Below are 25,358 nucleotides of genomic sequence, written 5' to 3' on the forward strand. Positions count from 1 at the left end.
GGGTGTTGGAGCAGCCCAGATGTGATTTGCAAATGATGGCAACGCCACCTCCCACTTTACCCTCCCTGTCAAGTTGATCTATCACATAGCCTTGGGTGAGGGTGCCTATGATGTCTGGTGAGGAGCTCTCTCGAAGCCACGTTTCCGTGAGAAACAATACATCAAGGTCCTCCTCCTCTATAAGCATCCCGATTTCGATAGTATGCCTTGTTAGGGATCTACAATTGATTAGACCCATCTTCCATTATTTTAAGTTATTACTCGACAACTCTTTGCGACTGCCAATCAGTGGGGATGTGTGTGAGAAGTTAGCCTGGCATATGATGTCCACTGTTATGTTATGTTATGTTATGTTAAAAGGGACTTTTATAGCGCAACGGCTACTCCAAAGGAGTGTCCCGGCGCTTTTGTGCTCCAGACCAAAGAAAGAGCTGGAAAACATAACAGTAAAAAGAGCAGGGGCCTAAAGAGGGGGCAGATTATCCAGTGAACAGCCAGGTTTTTAAGTCTTTTCTGAAGGCAAGCAGGTTAGCGGTGTTTCGCAAGGACACCGGTAAGGAATTCCATAGCTGCGGAGCAAGAAAGCTAAAGGACCGGCCGCCTAGCCGAGCCCTTTTGATGCGTGGCACCCGAGCCAAAGCCAAAGCTTCTGACCTGAGGGATCGTACAGGTCGATAGAAGTCCAGCCTCCTCTGAAGATATTTGGCACCATTGCCATGCAAGGCCTTATGGGCGAGAGTCATGGCCTTGAAAAGTATCCTCTTCCGCACCGGAAGCCAGTGAAGGGATACGAGGAGATTGGAGGCACTGGTGCGGCGGTGCAGGCCAAAAATTGCACGAGCAGCAGCGTTCTGAGTAACCTGCAAACGCTGGAGGAGGTATTCAGGCAGACCCAGATATAGGACATTTGCATAGTCCAATCTGGACAATATGAGTGCCTGAACAGTGATCCTCCGATGTTCCTCCGAGAGAAGGGGAAAGAACTTGCGCAACATTCTGAGTATCCCAAAGCATGTTCCCGTAAGAGTGGAAACCTGGGATTTGAGCGAGAGCTCGTTGTCAATTTTAACCCCCAGGTTCTTAGCCCACTTAGAGGACTGAGTGGGAGGGAACATGTCAGCAGGCCACCATCCCTGCCAATCTGGTTCTGATGGGCATCCGAAGAATAGTATTTCGGATTTGTCCGAGTTGCATTTGAGGCTGTTGTGTGAAAACCAGCTAAAGACAGCCCCAAGGCACTCGCAGATCCTTTCTCCATCGAACTCTTCGCTCTTACGACAGGTGAATAGAAGCTGGGTGTCGTCAGCATAAGAGACGATCCGGGCCCCGTAGGACTCCGCCAGTGTCGCCAGAGGGGTCATAAGGATGTTAAATAGAGTGGGGCTCAGTACAGAGCCCTGAGGCACTCCGACTCCCAATGGCGGCATCTCGGCGGACCCGGGTGGGACCCAGACCGTCTGCCGGCGGTTGGCCAGAAAGGAACTAGTTCTAGTGGGCACCTTGCACCAGTCTAATCGACCCTTATTGATGGTGGTTGTAAAGTCAACCTTATAGAAAGCTATCCTAGTGGTAGCATGGACCAGCACTCATCAGACTAAGACTTCAGAGAGCGTATTAAGCAAGTTGTTTTACCAATTATAATCCCTTAATACCAAATGAAAGGATACCACACAAGGTATATATCAAATATATATGTATTTATTCTAAACACAACCCCTCTGCACTCTTTATGAGGTCAGAGGGAAAAGTACAATACAAGTTACTCAATCACTATACGATAAGTTGCACAGTATACGTTATGCCCTAGGGGGCTCACAAACCATACACTAAAATAGAGGTATAAGAATCACAAGAGAATTAGAAAGCAGGTCTGGGGCCTGTGGTGGAATTGCTGGGGCTACTCTAAACAACCAAAGGTTAGGAAGTAAGAGACCCACGGGAGACGCGTGCAGTGTCCAAACACAGCCGCGGGTTACCATTGACTTTCTATGGGAAACAAAGAAGTTACAAACATACAATTTAAGAAAACTTCAGGATGGACTACAATGGAACCCTTTTAATCTAGGAAACTTCGAGAGTCAAGACCCACGGGAGCACCAGAGTACTCGTGTTACCTCACCCAGGGAAGCCGGGTGCATAGGTGTCTTTTCGTGTCCGGTTTCGTCGCCATTTTCAATGGAGAACTGCAAAGAAGTGCTGCAGGCGACCAGAGGAAAAGTGTTCAGGTGGATCTAAGGGTGGATCAGAGATCTGTAGCACAGGAAAGCAGAAGGGACAGAGTCTGGGTCACTTGCCAGTGACCAGGGTGGCGACAGAAAGATGCGAAAGATGTCGGGTGATTTCAGGTGAAGATGTGAAGTTTTACAACGAAAGTTTTGGTAGTCACCAATTAAACAAAACAAAGTGAAATGAAATTAAATGAAACAAGGTAGACCCATATGTATGGTTTATTTTCAAAAAGCAGTGTATTGACTCCTTTCTGGAAGAGTGACTTCAACAAAAAACAAACAACCAGCCGACACGTGTTTCGTCAAGCGGGCACTTGGCCCGTGACTCTTTAGGGCTGGGGGAAAAAAAACATAGTACAGTATAGAAAACACTAAAACTTAACGTATTAACAGCATCTAGGTGAATGACGTAAGAAAACAGCTCACGTGAGTGGAAACCCTATGTAGTGCAAAAGCAACATGATGAAAATAGTATAAAGTTACATATTATAGCATGTGACATCACACGATGGATAGGATAAAAAGAGAAGACCTGCTGTGGTGGCCTACATTAGGTACTAAAGAGAATCTGGTTTAAATGTTATTCGGGCACTGAAAAATCATGAATGGTATAGTTAACCAATAAAGTAGATGTAATCAATAATGCAGTGCTAGAGGACATATTGTAGATAGAAGAAGTGACATGACGCGTGGGTGGGAAGACATGATTTCTCTAATATACATAATAGAAACAACATCGCGCACATCGGTATCAAAGAAAAATTAGACAATAACTATCATAAGATCGCTGTAATGCAGAATCAATCAACTATAGATATAGACTTGAAATTCGAAGAAAGTACAGTGAGTTAGCCGGTGACTAAGACTGTTATGGAGACCCATCGGCTCGTATTGAGCAGGATAATAAGGTATGGAGAAACAGAAATTAGTTAAAAACTATCTTAATGAGAGTGCCTCGAAAACATGTTTAAATGTTCAGAACGGGTCATGATAGTAATAGCAATTGAATTACAAACAGCAAATTATGGTAAAGGTACATATTCAAGGTGCTGTGCTTAGTGCCTTAAACTCAATAGGAGGAGACAGATGTGAAGTTTGTCTCTTCAGCCACGAGGACCAGGAGGCGTCGATGACGACCAGGAGCTGGATTCGAGCTGTCCCACGCTAGTTGACTGCGGTGTCGGTATCCGGACTGGACCCAACAAGCCTTCAAGTCAAGTCAAGTCAAGTCAAGAGATTTATATAGCGCGCTACATACCCATAGGGTCTCAAGGCGCTTGAAGAAGGGTGGGGAATTACTTCTCGAATATCCAAGTTTTAAGTTGCTTTCTGAATGCTAGGTGGTTCTGAGTAAGGCGAAGGTGGGTGGGACGTGAGTTTCAGGTTTTAGCTGCCAGGAAGGAGAAGGATCTACCTCCCATAGTGGTTTTGTTGATGCGAGGTACAGTGGCAAGGGCTTGGTTGGAGGATCGAAGCTGGCGGGAGGGGGTGTAGAAGGACAGTCGTGTGTTGAGGCATTCGGGTCCAAGATCGTAAAGTGCTTTGTGTGCGTGGGTTAGGAGGCGGAAAGTAATCCTCTTATTTACGGGGAGCCAGTGGAGGTTTTTCAGGTGACCGGAGATGTGTTCTTTACGCGGGATGTCTAGTATGAGCCTGGCTGAAGCGTTCTGGATGCGTTGGAGTTTTTTCTGGAGTTTTGCGGTGGTACCGGCGTAAAGGGTGTTTCCGTAGTCCAGGCGGCTCGTGACCAGTGCGTGGGTGACCGTTTTTCTAGTTTCGGTGGGGATCCAGCGAAATGTTTTTTTGAGCATGCGAAGAATGTTGAAGCAAGATGATGAAACGGCGTTGACTTGTCTGGTCATCGAGAGTGAGGAGTCCAGGATGACGCCCAGGTTCCGTGCGTGGTCCGTCGGGATGGGTGCTTTTCCAAGGGCCTCTGGCCACCAAGAGTCATCCCAGGCGGAGGGGGAGGTGCCTAAGATGAGGACTTCAGTTTTGTCCGTGTTCAGTTTCAGACGGCTGTGCTTCATCCACTCGGCTACTTCTTTCATTCCTTCGTGTAAGTTGGTTTTGGCGATGTTAGGGTCTTTGGTGAGTGAGAGGATCAGTTGAGTGTCATCAGCGTAAGAGATGATGTTGAGGTTGTGTTGGTGAGCGATGGCCGCAAGGGGGCTCATGTATATGTTGAAGAGGGTGGGGCTGAGTGACAATCCTTGTGGCACGCCGCAAATGACTTCAGTGGCCTCTGACTTGAATGGTGGGAGGCGGACTCTCTGGGTTCTTCCGGTTAGGAACGAGGTGATCCATTCCAGTGCTTTTCCTTGGATTCCGACGTTTCTGAGGCGCTGTAAAAGGGTGCTATGACAGACTGTGTCGAAGGCAGCGGAGAGGTCGAGGAGGATGAGGGCGACTGTGTCTCCATTGTCCAGTAGAGTTCGAATGTCGTCTGTTGCTGCGATGAGTGCGGTCTCAGTGCTGTGTTTGGCTCGGAAGCCGTTCTGTGATGAGTCGAGGGATTTGTTCGATTCGAGGAAGGCGGCTAGCTGGTTGTTGACAGCTTTCACGATGACTTTGGCCGGGAATGGAAGGAGAGAGATGGGGCGGTAGTTTTTGAGTTCTGTGGGGTCCGCTGTGGGTTTTTTCAGAAGGGCGCTGAGTTCGGCGTGTTTCCAACTTTCCGGGAAGGTGGCGGAGTAGAGGGAGCAACCAGGAAAGCAAGTTAGATTCAAAAGAAAGTGTTCAGGGGGGCTCACTAGCCAACAGACTAGGAACTGCGAAGACGCGTCAAGCTGAAATGCACAAGCGGGGCCCAAGGGTCACTTGTGGAGTGGGGGCCTCTGAGCTTCGGTGCAAATGGTGTGTCCTGTGTCGCAGATTCTTCGAGATCCGGCGGGAGCCTTGAAAATGCAGACCGGCAAAGTTGCTGTTGGTGCCTGTTTGAACAAGATGGTCACTCCTTGACCACAAGGGAGACGTCTTCCAGTCAAAATGGAATGTTGAAGGTCCAGGATTTAGGTTTCAAAGTTTCATCCAGGGTAATCTAAATTCCTAGTGACTGGGCTCCTATACTTATACTAAGTTTAGGGGCGGGGCTACCCTTAAGGTCCCTCCTATGGGTGGACCTGGGAAGGGGGTGGCTACACCCCTTTCCCTTTGTCCAGTTTCGTGCCAGAGCTGGGGCAGAGTGCCCCAGCAACCGGTTTGAATTGGGAAAATGGAGCACCTTGTGTGCCCCAGGCAGTGTCTGGAAAGCATTCACTGAATGCAGGCCTCCCTGCCCCAATACACAAAAGCCTGTCTGGGGAGGTGCTGGCACCTCCCTGGACAGGAAACTTATTGTCCAGGCCTCCCCGGCCGGAGTTTCGTCCAGCAACAGGAGGTCAGACTCGTGTCTGTGGCAGCAGCATCCAATTTGTGATGCTGAGGCTCTGTTTAACTGTAACCGGGTAAACCAGTAACTACATGTCCTCTCCCTCTAGAAGGGTGGAATGCTACCCCCGCCGCCAGGACTTGCGGCGGAATAGTATTCAAAGTGTTTAACACCTTACACGACATGTTTTGATAAAGCCAAACCAAAGTTAGCATTAACCGCGAGGATTATAATGCACTTAAGAGTATATGGTATGGCAATATCATAGAACAGCTATAAGGAGATGGTTCCGAAAGCTGCAGAGGAGCTCAGCTGATGCTAGGGCACCCTCTCACATAAAATCAAGCACACTGCCTCCAGGATTGTTAAGGCCTGACATAGGAGTGACTTATAGGTATATATGTGTCTATATGTATATATGTATATATAGATATAGGTATACTATATCTAAGTAAGGGGTGATTACACCACCTTACCCAGGCTGTATGAACAGACCTGTGGTGTCAGTTTGGCAGGCAAACCAGGGGTGGCACAATACATGCTGCAGCCCCTTGTAGGCCTAGGATGCACCTATGCCCTGGGTACCTATGGTACACTATACAGGGGCTCACAAGGGTGACCCAGTAACCAATCTGGTATGTACCTAAAGTACATGGTATCAATTTAGGCTGTGGGCCTGATTAGCAGGTCCACAGCCACACTAAAGTTGAAAACCAGCAAAACAACATGAAAAAAGTGGGGGTAACCATATAGTCAGATTCCACCTTCCTACAATGTGTCTGATGAGAAGCCGCATTTTTGTGAGCTCAGAGAGTTGTTGGCATCGAGGGAGTGCAGGTAGGATGGGAACATAGCAGGCCTGAGTGCTTCAACTTCCTCTCTGGAAAACTTGATTATATTTGCGGGGGTAATAGACATATGACCCCCACACTCTCTTCAGGGCTTGAAACCCCACTTCTTTGATATAACCATAGCACTGCAACACCAAGAGAAGAAGCAGATAACAAACTAACTGTAAAGAAAATAAAGAATCCCAGAAAACCGTTACGTGTCGATGGCGCGAAAAAAAGGGAACTGACTCAGCAGGTCTACGAGGTCTACCTGTGGCTCCGGTGATGACATACGGAGTCGCGAGCGGAGCCGTGCCAATATGACGCCCTCGTCGATGTGGGAGAGCTAGAAAAAAGTTTCAGTGGAATGCTGGAGAAGGGGAGAATTCAAAAGGTGAGGAATCCACAGGCAGATGTTTCCATCCGAAAGTAAAGACCAGGTGTTGGTGGTTGGTGAGAAATACTTAAGAAATATCATGGTGTTTTCAAAGGTGGAATAGGAAAATGAAATAGTTTTGTTAACCAGATAAGGTTGAAGAATAATGGGGCTCCTAAGGTACATTAAGCCAAGAAGTATTCCAAATTCAAATCATCAGTGAAGTGGAGTAAGATGTATACATTTTAAAAGCCCTAGACTAACCGAACTGAGTGAATCGGCTGGATGATGTTCACCCTAAGGTTGATTGGCAAGGGCCAACTCTTTGCTAACCTTCACAATTTAAGCACCACAACAATCAGCAGGTTTCTACTTCCCAATATCTGTGAGAATGTATCACTGCTCAAAGACTTAGGATTGGTTAGCATACTCAACCTTTCTGCAGTCTATCTCAGATATATTGATAGTATGCCTTTGACAAGCTTTTTAATGACACAATTTGGGTGTTTTCAGTTCAAAAGCATGCCCTGGGAGTTGGTGTCGTCTGCTTCCAGCAGTTAATGCAGTTTAAAGAAGCATTGGCATAGCCAATAGGTCTCGCTTTTTGGACCTTATATGTATTTAGTTATGCAGCAAAATATCCTTGGTGCAACAACATCAACTGTTGCATGGCTAAACACTTATAAGGTCTCAAAGGTGAGACCTATTGGCTATGCCAATGCTGGTTATTCATAGGTGCACATTTACTTAGTAGGTAAATTACATCCATACAGTGACTGGAGAATATCAGACTAGTAAACCAATTTTCTGTTAGCAAGTATGCTCTTTACTAGCCCGCCCCCCCGGATTTCATTTTGTGTTCTTTCTGCTCATTCATGTGTTGTTTAATTAGAGTAAGGGGTGGTGCTTTAGTTCTCACTAGGAACTTCAGAAAACAACACGTTTTACACTGTTTGCATCTTTGTGTTTTTTTCCTTAGAGGAAACATCAATAACCAGACAAGAATCTTAACCCAAAGGGTCACGAAATGTAGGGCAAGAGGAAACAATCAGCAAGGACAAAAAATGACAGCAAATGAGGCTGAAACTTATCCCCTTTGCCTGCTGTCTGACTGGCAGCACCACAATGAACACTCGCACATTACCAATGAACCACTGAAGTTCTAAGCAGGGGGTAGGGGCCTGCATCTAGCGACGCTGCCACTTTCTCCAGATCTTCCGGATAATTACAGGAAGCACAGTGATGCTTCAGGTGCAAGAGAAAGAGAGAAAGAAAGAAAGAGAAAGAGAGAAAGAGAGAAAGAGAGAAAGAGAGAAAGAGAGAAAGAGAGAAAGAGAGAAAAGAAAGAAAGAAAGAAAGAAAGAAAGAAAGAAAGAAAGAAAGAAAGAAAGAAAGAAAGAAAGAAAGAAAGAAAGAAAGAAAGAAAGAAAGAAAGAAAGAAAGAAAGAAAGAAAGAAAGAAAGAAAGAAAGGAAGGAAGGAAGGAAGGAAGGAAGAGCGGAGCAAAGTACTAGGGTTTGTTTGTACCAGGGCTTCTACCATCAAGGAACACATACTGCTTTCCTATGTCCGGCAATGTGTTTTCTAAAGCTAACAATATTTGTCTACATATGAAAATGCCATTACTTTTCGCTGCAAACCTCTGAGCTGATCAGATGACCTGGCTGGGGCAGTGGTATAGCAGTTGTTTAGAAACAAGCGGTCTAATTCTAGTCCCTATCAAATATGCCTAATGTAGCACTTTCTTCACATGCGGATAATGTTGTTTTTTTCTAGTTTGGCATCCTCCATTTAGCCGTTCCACCATGTTATCCGTCACCAGTGATTACAATTGCATGTTAGAATTCCAAATCAATTACAATTCAGTGTTAAAAAGACCAATGTGACAGGGAAAGACCACAGTGTAAGGTTAGGACTGTTATGTGAGGGAATGATCTTACGGTGAGAAAACAGTTATTAGAAAGACTATAATGAGACAAGGATTAACCAGGATAGGATAGAAAATACTACAGTGAGAGGAAAGAAACAAAGGTTTCAGGAGAAGCACCACAGTGAGCGAAAGAGAAATATAGGTGTTTAACAGGGGAGACCTACCAAAATATGTGAAAGAAACTGGGTTAAGGTGGAATAGTGTTAGTCTGCAGATCCATGTTGGATAGAAGTGACTGAGAATCCCTAAGGATGCCCAGGAGTTTAGGTCATGACAGTAGATGAACAATTGTTACTTACCTGTAAACAGGTGGTTCTCCAGTATTGGTGTCTTTCATAGATTCACATGCTTGAATATTCCCCGTCGTCGGAGTGGGAGTCCCAGGGTAAATAAAATATCAATATTATACTCATAATATGTATATGTAAAAACATAACACATGAAATACACATTAGAAAAAAGGCAGAAAAAGCCTAGAGATAATTCCACATAGGAATACATGAAGAGAGAAAAGACACTTGTAGTCTATTCCTGTCATTATGTTGGTCCAAACTGTAGCCAATCAGGCGCCAGCAGCCCTCCAGAACCTTCTCCTCAGAGCTCAGTACCTCAGATTTTCGCAGCACAAGTGACCACAGAGTCTATGAGGAGAAGAGAGCCTCTGAGGGGAGGTGGGCGGGTTGCATGTGAATCTATGAAAGACACCAATACAGGAGAACCACCTGTTTACAGGTAACAATTGTTCTTCTCCAGTATTAGGGTGTCTTTCATAGATTCACATGTTTGAATATAGAATAGAAAGCAGTAAAAATGAACCGACTTATAAGACCAAAGTATATATATATACATATAGTGGAGAAGTGTGGCTCACTGGTTAGAGGAGGCAGACCTGGAAGCAGAGGTCAGCCCGGGACCAGGGTTCAATTCCCGGCTCGGCGGTGTCTTGAGTCCTAAAATGGACTCGACAATTCTCGCTCCGGTGCCTACTCGATTCACAGGTTCACACTCTGCGACTCTGGGCAATAGCTTGCTTAATCTCCACAAGGGCCCCTCGTGGCGGGATGCCTGGCTTTCACCTTGCGGATACCCTGCCGGGGTATCTCACAGGGGAATACCAGGACGGGATCCCTAAGCAAACGCCTTGATGCCTTCGGGTGATACGTGCGCTATATAAATCGCAATACATTTACATTTACATTTACATATATAGTCATGCAAGTCATACAGTAACATGGTAAACCATAATGGAGGAGGGAAGACAGAGGCTCACCTTATTGAAAAAGATTGCGAAGCACAGCGTGTCCCACTGCAGTATCTGCTTCATTGATGGCACCCAGGCAGTAGTGTTTTGTAAACGTGTGCCTGCTGGACCACGTGGCTGCTCTGCAGATCTGATGCAGCAGCACACCGGCGAACAGGGCAGTTGAAGACGACATCGCCCTGGTGGAATGGGCCCTCACTGAAGACTGTAGAGGCTTGCCTGCCATTTGATGGCAGAAAGCAATGGCTGAGGAAACCCAACGAGCAATAGTAGGTTTGGCAACTGGACGCCCTTTGTGGAAGCGTCCATAAGCTATGAACAGTTGGTCAGCTTTACGAAAAAGAGCTGATCTGCTGATGTAAAATTTTAAGCACCTTTTAATGTCCAAGGAGTGAAAGCGCTGCTTCGCTGGAGACTGCGGGTTAGCAAAGAAAGTCTTTAGGAAAACAGGTTCGTTGATGTGGAAATCCGAAGGCACCTTAGGCAGGAAGGTGGGATTAGTGCGAAGCACTACACAGTCCGGCTGAAATTGAAGAAAAGGAGGATTTTTTGTGAAGGCATGAATATCGCTTACGCAACGTGAAGATGTCAACGCAAGGAGAAGAACAACCTTCCAAGTAAGGAACTTCAAGTCTGCCTTGTGTATAGGTTCAAATGGTGCCTTAATTAGTTGTGCTAAGACGATGGTAAGGCGCCAAGAAGGAGGAGGGCGCCGAACTGGTGGAAATTTTCGGAACAATCCTTTGAAAAATTGACCTATTATCCTAGAAGAACAAAGTGAAGTGGAGCCATTGTGGCGGAAGCGGGAAATTGCCGCCAGAAAAACCTTCAAAGTTGAATGAGACAGTCCGGATTGAGCCAGTTGCAGAAAAAACGGGAGGAGTTGCGCAGGCGTGGAACGAATGGGATGGACACCAGCCGCTGCGCACCAATGGCAGAACCTTCTCCATTTAAGCTTGTAGGTTTTAACAGTTGACGGAGCTCTGGCCTGAGCGAGAATGTCTCTGCAGTCTGGCGGAATGGTTAAATGGGGAAATTCAAGGTGCTCAGGTTCCAGGCTGACAAACTCAGAGAGGAGGGGTCCGGGTGGCAAATCTGACCCTTGTCCATCGTGAGGAGGTCCATCCGAGGATTAGGAAGGATGGGCTCGCACTGGGATAGAAGGAGCAGCTACGAGAACCATGCCTGTCGAGGCCATCTTAGAGAGATCAGAAGAATGTGGCAAGGCTCCCTTCGCATCTTCCACAATACTCGAGGCACCAGAGGGATCGGAGGAAAAGCGTAAGCAAACAGATTGCACCAATTGATCAAAAGGGCATTGTCCTGTGACCCTCTGTGGGGATGCCAGCTTGCGTAAGATGGGCATTTCCGGTTCTCTGGTGTGGCAAAGAGATCCATCGACGGACGACCCCATCGTCGAAAAATCAACTTGAGTGTTGGTTGATGTAACTCCCATTCGTGGGTCGATGACGTGGACCTGCTGAGGGACTCCGCTAGGATGTTGGAGACACCTGGAAGATGAACTGCGGTGAGAGTGATGTGGTGACTCAGAGCCCAGTCCCAGATCGATTGCGCCAGTTGAGACAAGTGTGGAGACTTTGTTCTGCCCTGCTTGTTTATATAATGCATGCTGGTTGTGTTGTCCGTTTGAATAAGGACTGACTCTCCTTGAATCATTGGATGGAATGACTTGAGCGCTAGAAAAATGGCCATCAACTCCAGCCTGTTGATGTGCCAGGCTCTCTGAGGCAGAGTCCACTTGCCCTTTATGGACAGACCTTGAAGATATGCCTCCCATCCATCCATCGAGGCGTCTGTTGTTAGAGTAAGTTCCGGTGTGATGGAGAGGAACGAAGTCCCTGCCGACAGATTGGATGGCTGCGCCCACCATTTGAGAGCCGTCCTCATGCGAGCTGTGACACAGACCATGTCGCTGAAGGAACCGGTGATCTGATGCCATAGTCCATCCAGTTCTTCTTGAATTGGGCATGTTCGTAGTCTGCAATTTGGGATCAGTGCAATGCCCGATGATGTCATCCCTAGAAATTACTTTAATAGTCGGACTGAAACGGACTGTTTTGTCCATAGAAGAGACACCAATTGAAGTATCTTTTGCTGACGCTCCTGAGACACAAAAGCTTTTGCAAGAGTTGTATCCAACGTGGCCCCTAGAAAATTCTTGCAGAGAGCTGGATGTAACTGGGACTTTTCGGTGTTGATGGAAAGTCCGAGGGAGCGAAAGACCTCCTGACAAAGGCGTGTGTCCTGAAGCAACTGCGTGCGAGACTGTGATTTTAGGAGACAGTCGTCCAGGTATGGAAAGATTTGGACACCCTGGAGACGAAGATAAGCGACCACAGGAGCTAACACCTTTGTAAAGACGTGAGGGGCGGAGCGTAGGCTGAAAGGCAGCACTTTGAACTGGAAGTCCTTCCTTCCCACGTGGAATCGCAAGTACTTCCGATGTCGCGGAAGAATAGGGACATGGAATTAGGCGTCTTAGAGTTCGATGGTTGCCATGAAATCTCCCATTAAGAGCAAGCGTAAGATCTCCAACAGCGTTAGCATGGGGAAGGACTGCACTTGAGATACTTGTTGAGTGCTCGCAAGTCCAATATCGGTCGCCAATCTCTGTTCTTCTCGATAAGGGAAAAACGCGAATAAAATCCCTTCCCCCTTTGAGACTTGGGCACCACCTCGACTGCCCCCTTCTGGATCATAAGGCAGACTTGATGGAAAAGTTCCTTGATGTGGGCTGGAGGTGGGCCGGAAGGTGGAGTAGGAGGAGGAAGTTTGATGAACTCTAAAACATGGCCCTTCTCTACAATGTCCAGAACCCAACGGTACGAAGTGATGGAGGACCATTGAGAACAAAACAGGGAGATTCGACCTCCAACTCTTTGGGGCAAAGGCAAGTCACTGTCTCTTGGGAGCAGATCCTCTGTAGGAAGATTTCCCCCTATAGGTCTTAGAAGACTGCTGACGGGAAGACTGTTGCTGGTCATTGGAGTAGCGTTGGTTGCCTTGGTTGTAGGAACGATATTGGTTGCTTCCTCCTAGAAAATTTGAAGAGGTGCCGCGTCCACGTGCACCACGAAAGGGCTGCTTCCGAAATTGTAAATTTCCTAAAGAGCGGGCAGTGTCGGTATCTTTTTTGATCGACTGTAATGCCTCATCGACATGAGCCCCAAAAAACGTGACTCATCATCATACAGCATATCCAGTATTTTTGCCTGCACCTCTTGCAGAAAGGATGTGGAGCGTAACCAGCCCAGTCTGCGTAGAACAGCCGCTCCAGCGAGCTGTCGGAAACCCCTACAGGCAATATCGACGGCACAGTCAATAATCTCCTCCGATGTTCTCTCACCTTCTTGGAGAAGTTGCAAAGCTTCTGCCTTTGAAGCGTCTGGAACTAAAGCCACCAAAGCCGTCATGTCTGCCCACATCTGGCGGTTGTACCACCCCAAAATAGCCAAAGCATTGGCCGCTCTCACTGTAGTGGTGACCATCGTTGAAAATTTTCGGCCTATAGCATCCAGACGACGACCGTCACGATCTGGTGGAGCAGTCACAGTAGACGCAGGATTCCGAGAACAGCGCTGAGCTGCCTGCGTAACCACCGAATCTGGTTTTGGCTGTCCAATAAGGCACGCTGGACTGCCGACAGGCGCCTTATATTTCTTCTCCAACCGGGGCATCTGTGCCGGCAGTGAATTTGGGGTCTGCATCAACTTCACCCCGTCAGCCCAGATAAAGTCAATAATAGGTACAGTATGGACTTGCTTAAATGGTTGGTTTTTGAAATCATAGAGGAAGCAATCCTCTTCCCTCTGGCCTCTTGGCAACTTAAAACGTTGAGCCGCCCTATCCATCAGCTGATGGAAACTTGCAATATCCACAGGAGGAGAATCACCTGGTGTTACCGGAGAGGGGGATGGTGTCTGAACTTGATAATTATCCCACTCCGCCATATCCTCATCATCATCATATCAAACCTCACCATCTTCGCTGTCCGGAGTAATGTCGCCTTCGTCGTCGTCATACACAGTTGTGTGTATCCGAACTGACATTTGTATCTGAGGAGCAGAGGTTGGTAGAGGCGGCAAAGGAGCCACAGCAGGCATTGCAACAGGGGTTGAAACAGAAGGAACCGTAGGTACCTGTGGAGAAGGCGGGAAACGCCTATTATAATCGTCCAACATATGCTGGAGATTAGAGATAAGCGACAAAGGTACTGTCGCAGTAGGAACAGTCGGTTCCTCTTGTTGGAAATATTGGTCCTCATCATCATTGCTATAGTCCTGGCACTTGATGGCCAAATCAGATGGACTACGTGCCGCCCTAAAAGACTCGTGCACATCTTCCTCGGAGTTCTGATCCGAATCCATGGCAAACAAGGGCGAGGGAGGTTGTGGGTCACTGGAGATGGAAATTTGGTCAATAGGCATTTTGCGGCGTTGGTGAAGCGTGTCGACGGTGGCAGACCCTGTGGACGAGAGTGGCAGCAAAGGCAGAGAGGCAAACGTGGAAGAAGTCGGCGGTGGTACTGACGACGACGATGGAGTTGCTGGAACCACACTAGAAGAATCCATCGTCGATGGTTCCGTCGTCGATGGCAATGGAGCCGTCGACGGAGCTTTCGTCGACGGAGTCGATGACGTAGATGACTTCTTGCTCCGTCGACGGGGCGGCCGTCGATGGAGCTGTCGTTGATGGGGTGGCCGTCGACAGAGTTGGTCTTTTAACACTCTTCGTCGGCGAAGATTTGGTCGTCGACGATGGAGGCTTCTTCGACGACGACGACAAAGCAATAGGAATAACAGATGGAACAGTCTTGAAACTGAGAGTTACCTTAGTCGACGACGATGATGTTGACGAAACAGTCGTTGACAATCCTGATGCAGATGTTGTTGTCACTGTCGTCGTCGACGAGCCAGAGACGGCAGATTTCGTCGTCGGGACGACTGTCGACGCTCCCATCGACGATGAAACATGTTTTTTAACAGAAACATGAGTGAAAGATGCAGCAGACGCCTGAGAGCCAGGTCTCGTGGACGTAGCAGGTAGAGGTGAAGACACCGCAGGGGCCAGAGAGAGTGACATCTTCTTCTTCTTAAGAAATGGAGAAGGCAACTCCTGCACACTACCACGTTTAGAATCTGCTTGGGAACGACCAGAAATGAGACTTTCGGCATCAGAAAGTATATTATCCTTGTCCTTAAGTCTCTGAAGCCACAGTAGAAGACGACCTTCCCTGTCTTTTAGAGTCTTTGTGGAAAAAGTTCTACAGAACTTACATTTACCCACATCATGGTCAGGGTAAAGACAGTAAATACACTTACTGTGAGGATCTTCTGAATAAAGGCGCAGCTTTCCACAAGAAGAGCAAGGTCTAAAGAGAGACTTCTTACTTGAAGACATGCCGAGAACACAGGAAAACCTGAAGTAGAAGAGAAAACTGAGCAGAGCTCAGGGAGACTCCCTTTCACATGACGTGCAGTAGAAAATCTCAGGTACTGAGCTCTGAGGAGAAGGTTTTGGAGGGCTGCTGGCGCCTGATTTGCTACAGTTTGGACCAACATAATGACAGGAATAGACTACAAGTGTCTTTTCTCTCTTCATGTATTCCTATGTGGAATTATGTCTAGGCTTTTTCTGCCTTTTTTCTAATGTGTATTTCATGTGTTATGTTTTTACGTATACATATTATGAGTATATTACTGCTATTTTATTTACCGTGGGACTCCCACTCCGACGACGGGGAATATTCAAGCATGTGAATCTATGAAAGACACCCTAATTCTGGAGAACCATAGACCTAAGGGTAAGCAAGGGCTTGGGCCTGACTGCACGTGGCACACGTGTGAGCTGTTAAGGGCCAGACGCAGTATAAGGGACTAAGGTCAGGTGTTTGAGATTGGAAATACCTTTGGCCAGAGACAACCAGACGGATGTGTTAGAGGAAAGAGACAGTGAGGTCAGAAGGTGCGGGGAGAGGGGGCGTAGATGTGCATTACCTTACTTTTGAACAGCATAGAATGTTATGTAAATACAACAAGAGCAGTGTGGTGTGCTTCATTTTACTATTTTGCATTACACGGAATATACGTGTACAAATTTTTATCTAAACATGATACTTAGTTTTCTGAGTAAGTTGTTAAAACGTTTCCTCAGGAAGTCTTTAACATTAGCATCGGCTGCAGTAACAGACCCAGATAGATGCTAAAGGTATCAAGAGTCTGGCACCAGCACCGGATGAAGCAACGCGGGCCGTTACTAGCGGTCCCTGTAGAGCGAGGCTCCAAGACAAGGAGTACACAGGTGCACTATCGCATGCTGTCACTACAGGTCCAGCTCTGGTGAGACAGGACTGCACTATCACACGCTGTCACTTGAGATCCAGCTCTGGTGGGACAGGGCTGCACTATTGCACTCTGTCACTAGAGGTCCAGCTCTATGGGGACAGGGCTGCACTATCACACGCTGTCACTAGAGGTCCAGCCCTGGTGAGACAGGGCTGCACTATCACACGCTGTCACTGGAGGTCCAGCTCTGGTGGGCTTTATTACAGCACGCTGTAACTGAAAGACCCTGAAGAGAGACACTTCAACTCTGGTGGAACAGGACTGCAGCACAGCGATGCTCTAAAGCAATGGGTACAGGGCTGCACCATCGCACGCTGTCACTAGAGGTCCAGTTCTGGTGGGACAGGGCTTCTGCTGTGGCGGGGGCGAAGAAGAGAGGGGGGGGGCGGTTTGGCGCGGCCCTGAAAGTGACGCGTGAAAGCAAAAGTGTTCTGCTGCACTTCGTGCGCGAAGGGGTAAGGGGAAACAGCTGTCCACGATGGCAGCTGTGCATGTCACACGCGTTCTTGTGCGCGTGATAGTAAGCTGGTCGCCGGGTAACTTTTCAAAGCAGCTACTAAATGTCTCGGCCAGACCAGCACATGTGCTGGATCAGGCCGAGACCTAAAGAAGGAGTTAGAGAGGTACTCTACTTTGAGGATGATATCCTGATCTTGGAATTAAGAAAAGAGGAGCAGGACAGAGATGTGGAAATGGTATTGACATTTTTGAAGAAATGTATAACTAGCGTTTATGAAATGCAATTTTGCCATGTCAAACGTCACATCACTTGTGCACCAGAATTGTTAAGATGGAAAGTAACTTAAAGACTGGCTTTTCCCCACTCTTGCTGTCTAAACTCTATGGCGCACTCTCAGGCTCCTGTCGCCGGTCTCTGGTTGCGCTGGGACGCCTCGTTGCTGAGGCAGCCATGCGCATTACAAATCAGAAATAAGTAAATAACTAAATAACTGAAAAAGAAACTTGTGCAACTAATCCAAGAATCTCCGGCATCGCCGAGCAAAGATGACCTAAGATAAGTTTTAGGTTTAGAAGAATATTATTGCAAGGACGTCTGGAATTCTGCAGACTTATCCACTTCGATTCATACTTAAAAAAAACTCGTTTTTCTTTAGTCAAAGGTGTGTGAGTGGGTATTTCCGTCTATTAGGAATCCAGTTTGTTTTGTCATCACCAGTATACAGAATTAATCCTAAAATAGAAAGTGTAATCAAAACAGGTGCCAATAATAATGGGCGTAGGCGGCACACTCTCTTAGAGGAGGGCGGTCAAAGAACACATCACTGTATTTGTGTCTAGATATCTAGAACACACACTAATATGTACTATGTTATAGAGAAGGAGACTTTCACATGGCAGGGGTGCTGAGCACTTAAGCCAATTTGTCTGCGAAGATAGAGTTTTAAGTTGTGCACTGACCATATGCCAATAATTACACCGTTAACTGATTATGGCTTAAGGCCTCTCCAAGACTTGTCAGACATCAAAGAAGTTCCAGGATTATGCATATGGTATGAAATATATACGGGGGGAAAAGTAAACATAGCAGCTGATTTTTTGTTTTAGTTGTCACTGCCAGCGGATGAGTGCATCTATAGGGGATTGCATAGAAGATGACTGGAAATACTACATAAATGATTATACTGGTGGAGAATGATTATGCTTTAACCAAAAAGGAATAGTGTGGCAATTACGCACAGGATAATATAATGTCTGATGTAGGGACACGTGTGCCCGAAGGATGTAAGAGGAAAAAAATCTTGGCGAAGGAAGAGGGACCATTTTGGGAGTTGACGAATATGATGAGATGCATTGACGATAAGATGCACCTGGCAAGAAGCTGTAAGATTATTCCTCCTGTTAATATCAGATTGCGAATAATACTATATCGTGACGGAAGGACATGTTGGAAATAGTTTCTTCATGTTTTGAAGGAAGGGAAATGTATATGGTGTCCATATATATTTATCACTTAATAATACTGTTCCATCTTATTTGTACATGTTCTTGCTCCACCTTAGATTGTAATGGAAACTCCAATGCATCCCAGTGAGGATAGAATGGAGTTCAAGAGATGGAATTGAGGTTTGCAGGTTTATGGTTGGGTGGCTTGTGCATAATAAAGGTTTCTCTCAATTCGTCTTATGTGTGTGGATTACTATGATTATCTGCAAGGAATGTTCTGTCCTATTGTCTTACTGTACTGTTTCTTCATGTCAATGTTAGTTTCCTTTTTGTACAGCGCTCTGATACCCGTGTGGATCTTGTTTGCGCTTTATAAAACTTTTCAAATAAATAAACAAATTCTATATTACATTTCCAATTGTATGTGAATTCGGAATGCCATGAGTCAATTGGTGCAGTTGCCTGTTCAGGTGATTCTTTTTTTTTAAAGTCTTTTTATTTAATAAGCTCATGAAATTACAATTAGTAAATGACCAGTGCATACTACAAATGTTTCTGATGTATAGACAAGAATACTGTAGCCCAGGATTAGTACGTCATTAGCATTGAGACATAATCAAGTGGGCTTTCACACAGGTGGGTCCGCATCATCTTGGCAGTCCATGTGACACCCCAGTATCTCCAAATATTGGCCCACTTCCCCCACCCCCTGGCTCGCACACTATAGATTCCACTTCCCAGAGTCTGTATTTCTGCCAGGGAGACCATATTTTATCGCATTTTTTTCCACAGCCCCTACTGTCGTATATAAACTTTTTCACTTAGTGGCACCAATCAAGGTCCGTTTCCCAGTCCGCCACTGTTGGGGGAATATGTGATCCCCACCTACTTGCTATGTTGCGCTTCGCCACTCCGGCTGCTAGGGCTAGCCAGGTTCTCATATGCCTGGGCCAATCTTCCTCCCCCTTAATCATCAAAAAAATACCCTTGGCATCCATAGGAATCTCTTTTCCCGTGACCTTTTACATTTTCGCCGTCACTTTCTGCCAAAAGCGTCAAATTGTCCGGCTTTCTCATAAAGTATGGAAAAAGGGCCCCTCTGCTTGGCAGCCTCTAATGCAGTGTGGCGAGTGTACTTTCCTTTATTTGTACAACAGCGTCCAGGGGTAATAGGAGCGATGGCGGATCCTGAGTTGTATTAATCGGAATCGTGACCTGATCGCTATCTCTCTGGGCTCCTGCAGCTCATCCGTCCACTCTTCATCTTCTATATTGCCTAAGTCCGCCAGGCAGGCTGCTCGCAGAGAGGACAGGGGATCTAGTGCGTTATGCATCAGCTTTTTATATATAGTGGAAGTTCCATCCTCTGGGATAGGATCAGCTAATAGCCTGTCCTCCAGAGGGGAGTAATCCAGAATGGACTCTCCTTGCTTGATGTGCCCATTTAATGCATGTGCAAAACGCGCGTAGGGAAAGACTTGAGTGGGGGACAGATTACATTCTTTATTTAAATCCTCAAAGGACATCAAGGTTGTTCCTCTCCACAAGTCGCCCAGGTGGTCAATGCCCATAACCTCAAATCCAGTGAATCCTGTCAATGTGGTCACTTCCCGCAGTTGCTCTCCCACCTATAATGGTGTCATTGCTGTCAAGCGGCCATGCCATCCCAGAAATTTGTTTGCTTCAAGCCAGCAGTTTATTATTGTTGCCATGTGAGCCGTGAGGTCCCGGGGGTTCTACGGGCATACAGAAGGGATTCATGATTCCCACTGGGCATTGCTTCTCAATCCATTCTGTATGTCGGCTCTGCCCTATCGGTGTATATCCATTCCTTTATAACCAAGAGTTGTGAGGCCCAATAGTAAAGTCTTGCATCGGGAATTGCCAACACGCCATCATAGACTCTTTCTGCAATGTATTCAATGCTATTCTAGGTGTCCCCCCCCCCCGCCACAGTAAGGTATGGGGTTCTTGAGCTATCTGTCGCGGTGACAGGGTAGGGTGTGTTTTGCAGCACATAGAGGAGGTGCAGCAGTGTCATCATTTTGTACAATGCCGCTTGCCCAATCAACAACAGCGGGAGCGTGCGCCAATGTTTTGTATCTGCACGGAACCTTTCCAATACGGGGTAAAGGTTTTCTGGTAGGAAGGACTGGGGGTTTCCGGTCACGTAGAGGCCCATATATTTAAAGCCATTCTGTACCACTGGGGCAGCGCACTCTGTCGGTAACCTCGGGGGAGGTCCTGCTAAGGTCATAACAATCGATTTGGTCCAATTTATAGTGAAGCCCAAATAACTGAAATAGCTCGAAGAGATGGAGTACCTGAGCTATGGAGAAGTAGGGTTTCGATAGGTAAAGGAGAACAACATTGGCACGAGGAGAAATGCGTTCTTCCCAACCTCCCGGTGCCTGAATGCCCCAGATCATTGGGTCCTCCTAGTCCAATGTGTCTGCGCCTCGAGTGCCACTGCAAATAATAACAGTGACAAGGGACAGCCCTGCCGGGTTCCCCTACCAAGCGAGAACTGGCGCAATGGCACCCCATTGACCCTCACCTCTGCCAGCGGTGTTTGGTAGAGGAGTTTCGCCCAGTTGCAGAACTTAGGGCCAAAGCCTATTTTGGCCAATACTGCAAACAAATAGGCCCATTCTATACTATCGAAAGCCATTGTGGCGTCCAGTGCTAGCAATGCCGATTGAGAAGAGGAAGGGGAGGCAGTCATATGTAGGACCCCATTGAGTCATGGTAAGTTGTGGCAAGTACTCCTACGGGGCATGAAGCCCAATTGGTCTATATGAATAATAGTCTTGAGGGCCACTGTTAGCCTAGTTGCCAATGCTTTTGCTAATGTCTTAGCTTCGAATTTCAGCAGGGAAATTGGCCTGTATGAACTACATGTCTCGGGTGGTTTTCCTGCTTTGTGTAATGCCACTACAGTGGCCTTAAGAATAGTCTGACAGTAGTATGCCCCGATCACCAGCGTCCTCAAACATGTCCAGCAATGGCCGAGTGATTTTAGAGGCCATGCCCTTAAATAGCTCAACAGAGAGGCCATTAGGATACACTGCCTTCCCGGATCTCCATGATCCCAACGCCTCGACTAACTCTGCCACAGTCAGGTCAGCCTCAAGAGTGTAATACATTTCATCTGTGAGCGTCGGGAATGAAAAGTAAGCTAAGAATTCCACGCAGTCCTGTCCTGATCTCTGACTCGTGGGGGCATATAAGGTTTCATAGTAGGACGCAAATGCCTCTGCGATTTGGGCATTCATTGTGTGAAGAATGCCTCCCCCATCCCTGATTTCTGTGACCCATGATCTTTCCCTGTCCCGTTTGGCAAGCCAAACTAAGAGCTTTGAGGCTTTATCGCCCACATCGTAGATTCTACGTTGCGTGGCTAGAGCATGCGCTCGTGGTGCATTTTCAGCCAGCACGCGCATGTTGTCGCAGAGCTAGTGTGTGCCAGAGAATTGAGCTTCCACCCTCTATCACCTCCTGTTTTATTACCATTATTTCTTGCTCTATGGCACGAATTTGGGAGGCATCTTCATTCTTCTTTTTCACGACTAGCGCCTGCGCCTGCCCTCTCAGCCCTGTATTAAACGTTTCCCAAAGTTACCACACATGAATACACGGTCCCTACATTTTCACTCACTGCTCCGGCTTTTCCTTCATCTTAGGGTCGTGGAAGTGCCAGATGTCAATCCTGGAGAAAACAGTTTTGTTGACCTCCGGTCCCATGTAAGTGACACATAGGGGAGAGCGGTCCGAGATACCCCTAGCCAAGTGTGTCGGACTCTTAACATTTCCCATGTGGTCTTGTTGCGAGACCAAGTAGTCTATTCTCGAGAATGATCCATGGCAGGCAGAATAGTATGTGAATTGTTTTGATTGTGGGTTATGGACCCTCCATATATCCACCAATTCCATTGCTGTGAGGAAATCTGGGGAAACCCTCCCCCCCGGTGAGCCCCTGTGGTGCTCTGCCTATCCTACTCCTGATTTATTATTGCATTGGCATCCATCCCCAAAAGGGGCGCCTCCGTTTGACCTGGGTGGTATGTACGCGGACCAAAAAGTCATTGATCTGCCCTCCCAGCTGCCCACATGGGCCACCCCGCAACCTGCATTGTCACGCACAACCTAGTAAACTGTTAGGGCCAGGGAGCTGCGCACTAGAATGCCCACGCCCCTAGCACCTACAGAGTAACCCCGGTGGGCAGCCAGCCTATTACCAAAACAATCAAAAGTTCTATAATGGCTACCTTTCAAGAGTGTCTCCTGAAGCAGCACCATGTCTGGGAAGTGGCGTTTAAGGTGCTGAAGGACCAGTGTACGATTGATCTTGTTACCAAGGCCGTTTACATTCCATGACCATATGCAGATTTTGGCTGACCCTTTTACCATATCAGACATGCCGAAGTGTGCCTTGTAGCCTTGTCGCTATCCTCATAAACCTGTGTCTACGTATTAGCTCTATGGTAAATAGTGTAATCATGAGCAACCAATACGCTGTACAATAAATACCCCTGAACGCAACCCTCCCTGCATCCCTGCTAGGTGAGTTACAAACCCCGACCACTGCAACGTGCAGAGTGCCTATCGCCCAATTAAGAACTTCATTACGATAAAACAGTGAAAGAGGGAGGGGCAGCAAGTACTGAATGCCTTAAAGCTGACGGAGTTCAGTGCGGATATAATAGTGTCCCCAGTTCTATGTGTGGTAGCACCCTGATGGGGTCGGTATGAAGATAAAGTACATGTCACAGACAGCTCTTCCAACACTTCCTGAGGGCGCAGGTGCCAAATTGCTCAGAGCATTGCCCTTCCACCACCCCACCGTCTCATGGCTCCCTGATATGGATTTTTCATGAATGTCCCCTGGAGCCGAATGTCACTTATCTGTATCACAGTGGTTAGCACTGCCCAACTAGAAGGGCAGGCCTTAGTCATTCATCTGGAGGTCATTGGGGACAGGCGGTTGTTTTGGGTTCTTTTCACGACCAGCAGTTTTCCACCCCTACAGCCAATCTCACACAGTTTTTGGAGATGTGAAGAAGTGCGATCTCCCATCCGCCAGTACTCTGAGCTTTGCCAGGAATAACATCATATATTTTAGGTTTTTCGTTCCCTGAGGGTCCTTTTTACAGCATCGAAGGCCCTCCGTTGGCCCTGTACTTGTAGCGTGAAGTCCGGGAAAAATCAGATTGTGGCATTTTCAAAGTGAATGTCTCCATTCCATCGGGCAGCTTGGAGGATGGCATCCCTGTCCCTATAATTGAGGATCCGGGCCACTATCGGACGTGGGGGTGCTCCTAGGCACGGGCCCAGCTCACAATGTGCTTGCTCTACTGAGAGATTTGATGGTTTGAGGGTGTGAATGATCATATGTTCCAAAAAAACGGTCACGGACGGTCCCTCGGCCCCCTCCGGCACCACCACGACTCGAATATTGTTGCGTCAGGCTCTGCCATCCAGGTCCTCCAGCCGGGCCACGGTATCTTTGTGTTGTTTTGTAAGGCATGTGACCTGGTCTTCGAGGCGTTTATTCTTGGGTTGTAGGTTCCCACTGTTTCTGCTGTCGCTGTTTTCTCACCCAGTTTCCGTAGGTTAGCCCGCAGTAAGTTCACCTCTTCCGTGACAGAGTCTAGTTTCGGTTCCAGAGTATTTCTGAGACCTGTTATCGCCCTCATAATGTCTTTCAGGGATGGATCCGGCTCCTGTTCTTCTCTATCTGGTGGCGGATAGGCCCCATCAGCTCCACCGTCACGACCTAGCATGACAGTGTATATGTTAATTTGATTCGATTGTCCTGGGCCCTTATTCCGCCCCATTAGGTTGTGTCCCACGTCTTCCAGTGGGCTTATGATCTCCTGGTAAGTGCGAGTTCAGATATGTGCGTTGTGGCCCTCAGCCCTGGCCATACTCACACCTGGGCTCCTCCTCTCTGCCAAGGGTCCCCCACTGTGCAGATTAGAGGGGGGGTGGATAACGGAAATGTACCTCCTCCGGGCCGTTTGTTTCATGACAGCCCTAACTCTGGTGCGCCTACCTCGTGGGGTATATTCTTATCGCTTGGCAGCCCACCCAAGCCTGGGCAACACAGACCCTCAGCAGGCCTCAGGGTCGCCCCAGCCGCTGCCGGGCGCTTCTTCCTTGTCTATTTTCTTTTCCCTGTGCTCTGGGTTACACTTCAGTGGGTGTAATGGCGGGTGACTTCAGTGCCTGGAGGTGTGCTTTGGGGCATGCAAGGGCATAAGCAGTATTTAATGCTGGTATGAGAGAGATCTTGTAGGTGGTGCTGTATAACAGAGTCACGCTAGCAGACACGTATTGCGGCCCGTCAGGACCGCGTGGTTATTCCAGGCACCCAACTGCAGTTGTCGCCCCTAGCACTCCCCCAGCCGGTCGTTGGTATTGGGCTGCAAATCCCGTCCACGCGCCGCAGGCCGACACCCACATTCGCTCGATCCGTCGCGGGTCTCGGATCTTCACACCCTCTGCCTACCGGAAAGTAGCAGCTGTTGTCACACAGGGGTCGCATCTCGTGTGCCTGCCCCGGATCGTCCTCTTCCTGCAGCTCTCCTCAGCACTCGGGCGGCGCCATCTTGCAAAGCGTCCACGGCTCGTCTCCTCACTCCAATCGTGCATCAGCCTGTGTCGGATGGGTTGTTTGCCTACCACACCTCAACGTCGCTGCTAGCTCGACCCCTCAGCGCTTCACTTTCATCGGATTATAGCTGATTTTGATGGGAAAACTACAATGGCTAGCAGAGCACACTCAGTGTGCATTGACATTTTGCGCTCAAAGAATGGCAGTTAGCAAATGAATTAATTTCGTCTACAGCAATTAAGGCAAACAACAGTTTGTTGATTATTATGTGTCATTGAGAAAGCAGATGGCAATTATTGTAATTTTGGGGCACCACATGGAAGATTTCATACAAGATCAGATAATTACACCCTACAACAATGCCAATACACAAAAGAACTATTCGGCGAAAGGTAATGCTTAACTTACAGGCATTATAATTACTACCGCATGGAAAGCAAAGTTGTTGGGATATATGTTTGAATAGTGGCCAAAGAAG

The 25,358-nt window shown here is 47.5% G+C and overlaps 1 protein-coding gene and 1 pseudogene across 3 annotated transcripts in view; both read right to left on the reverse strand.

Annotated features, from left to right (window-relative positions):
- PPCDC (phosphopantothenoylcysteine decarboxylase) overlaps nt 1–25,358 on the reverse strand; it is a 532,546-nt gene that overhangs the window by 15,070 nt on the left and 492,118 nt on the right. The gene's annotated exons all lie outside the window — the stretch shown is intronic.
- Nucleotides 13,120–14,196, reverse strand: LOC147729037 (uncharacterized; annotated as a pseudogene).

The sequence above is a fragment of the Lissotriton vulgaris genome, chromosome 2_2 (assembly GCF_964263255.1).
Source record: "Lissotriton vulgaris chromosome 2_2, aLisVul1.2, whole genome shotgun sequence".
Classification (NCBI taxonomy): Eukaryota; Metazoa; Chordata; class Amphibia; order Caudata; family Salamandridae; genus Lissotriton; species Lissotriton vulgaris.